The 2,581-nt window shown below is 38.0% G+C and overlaps 1 non-coding gene across 1 annotated transcript; it reads right to left on the bottom strand.

The window, feature by feature from the left end:
- Positions 1–1,961: 1,961 nt before the first annotated feature.
- On the bottom strand, positions 1,962–2,033 carry TRNAG-GCC (transfer RNA glycine (anticodon GCC)). The gene has a single exon. It is a non-coding gene; the product is annotated as a tRNA-Gly (tRNA).
- Positions 2,034–2,581: the final 548 nt, after the last annotated feature.

The following is a 2,581-nucleotide window of genomic DNA, read 5'->3' as shown; positions in this document are numbered from 1 at the left end:
CCTTCTTCTTACTGGGCGTCCCTCAATGACTGTCTGACTGTAGTGGATTGGACATCTCTGAAGTGTGGGACTTGTTGAGGTGCCATGGTTTTCCACAGGTCCCAGTAGCCTGTACATGCGGGACACAGCTGCATTCCCTGTCCCTGCTTTATTGTCATCCCCTTTCATGTAATTATAGCACATAGGAAACTCAGAAAGAGAGAGTAGTAACAGAAATCCAGAACATGGAACTTCTTTCGTATGATGCTGTGCTCTGCTTAGTCATGGTCCGGCTCTTTGGACTGTAGCCCGCCAGGCTCCTCTGTCCACGGGATTCTCCAGGCAAGAATACTGGAGTGGGTTGCCATTTCCTTCTCCAGGGGATCTTCCTGACCCAGGTGTCGAACCTGAGTCTCCTACATTGGCAGTCTAATTCTTTGCCACTGTACCACCTGGGAAGCTATATAATATCATCATTCAGTACCAAGTCCTTAGCTTTAAACATCTGGAAACTCATTTAATAAGAGTTTTGTCATATAATAAGAGTTGAATAAGCTCAAGGGGACAACCTCACTGAAATTGAATGAACAGAAACTAAATTATTAACAAATTTTGGGAACTCATTAATTTTCAAATCAACTATGAGGTATAATTTTTAAACAGTAAAATGGACGCACTTTTAATGTACAATGTGATGAATTTTAAAAGTGTGTAGAACTGTGAAAAATCAACCAGAGTTAATGTGTAGAACTTTCCATTATCCCTCAGAGTCCTTCTTGCCAAGTTCCAGTCACTTCCCACATCCTACTCTCAGCCTCAGGCAACTACCGACAGGCTTTCTCTCACCAAAGATTAAATCTTCTTTCTTAAGTTTGGTATAAATGGAATCATGTACTATATACTCTTTTGTGGGTGGCTTCTCTTGTTCAACAAAATATTTCTGAGTTTCATTCATGTTGTTTGACATGTCGTTAGTTCCTCCACTTTTATTGCTGACAGTATTATATCGATACACTAAAAATTATTTAGCCACTTCCCTGATGATGAGTATTTGAGTTGTTGCCAACTATTAGCTATTATAAATGAAGCTACTCTGAATGTTTATGTGCAAGCCCTTTTGAGAATGTAAACATTCATTCTTTAATCATTAAGTGTGATGTTAGGAGTTTTTGATAGATTTGTTTTCTGTTGCTAGTTTTCTGAGAGGTTTAAAACATTTTAAATCAGGAATCCTTTTTCTAGCATCTATTGAAATAATACCATGTATTTTATATTATTAATGTGGTGAATTACATTGATTGATTTTTGAATGTGAAACTAGCCTTACATTCCTGGGATAAAACCTTCCTGGTTATGGTGTATACCCCTTTTTGTATATGGCTGGATTGTGTTTCCAAAAATGTTTTGAGTTTTTTGTGTCTACATTCATGAAGGATATTGATCTGTAGTTTTCTTGTTTATTTTCTCTGGCTAGCTAGGGTATCTGAGTTATGCTGGGTTCATAAAATGTTTTGGAAATATTTCCTCATATTCAAATATCTAAAGAGTTTTTATTGCATTAGTATTATGTTCTGCTTAAATATTTGACAGAAATCTTCAATGAAGCCATCTGGGTTTCAAATTTTTGTTGTTGTTAAGATTTTAATAATAAATTCATTTTGTTTAATTTATATAGGATAAACACAAGCAAAGCATACACATCAAAATTAAATTTTCCAAAGGCTATGATAATCATACATACCTAAAAGCAACCAGAGAAAAATAAGACATATGTAGAGAAACAAATATGGAATGATTACAGACTTCTCAAGCCAGCAGTAAATGGAACAACCTCTTTAAAGTGAAGAAAGTGAAAGTGAAGTTGCTTAGTCATGTCCGACTCTTTGCGAACCCATGGACTGTAGCCCACCAGACTCCTCAGTCCATGGAATTTTCCAGGCAAGATTACTGGAGTGGGTTGCCATTTCCTTCTCCAGCGGATCTTCCCAACCCAGGGATCGAACCTGGGTCTCCCGCATGGCAGGCGGATGCTTTACTGTCTGAGCCACCAGGGAGACAATAAGCTTTATTAGAACCTAAAATGCACACATTTGTTATCCTGGGTACTGACTTCTTAATACCACTGGGTGGATTGCATTAACGATTGAAAGCTTTCCTGGTGAGCATGGAAACAATATCAACATATAGGGAAATGGATATTTTCAAGGGTTTGTTTGCTTCAGCCAAGAAAGTCTTGTCAACACGGTCAGTTTCACAAGTATGCTCTCCCCAAGTTGCCCCACCTCAGATAATTACAGCCTTGCCTTGCCAGTAAGTCATGCTAAATATCTTGGAGGCATCCTTGATATCTCACTTTCTTTTGCGTATCACCTAATCTCTCAGGAAATTCTGTCAGTTCGACCATCAGAATCATCCACTCTCTTATTATTTCCATCACCACAGGGCTTGTCACCATTAACGGTGCTTGTTGTTACTATTTTGTGCCTAGACTATTACAGCTCCCTGTTTTTTCTACTTTCTCTCTTATAACCTGCACATACTCCTCTCCCCAATTTAATGTTGATGTAGTACCAAAGTAATACTGTTAAAATTCAAGTCAGAT

The sequence above is a fragment of the Budorcas taxicolor genome, chromosome 3 (genome assembly GCF_023091745.1).
Source record: "Budorcas taxicolor isolate Tak-1 chromosome 3, Takin1.1, whole genome shotgun sequence".
Taxonomy (NCBI): domain Eukaryota; kingdom Metazoa; phylum Chordata; class Mammalia; order Artiodactyla; family Bovidae; genus Budorcas; species Budorcas taxicolor.
The sequence above is the reverse complement of the archived record's forward strand: the minus strand, read 5'-3'. Positions and strand labels throughout refer to the sequence as shown.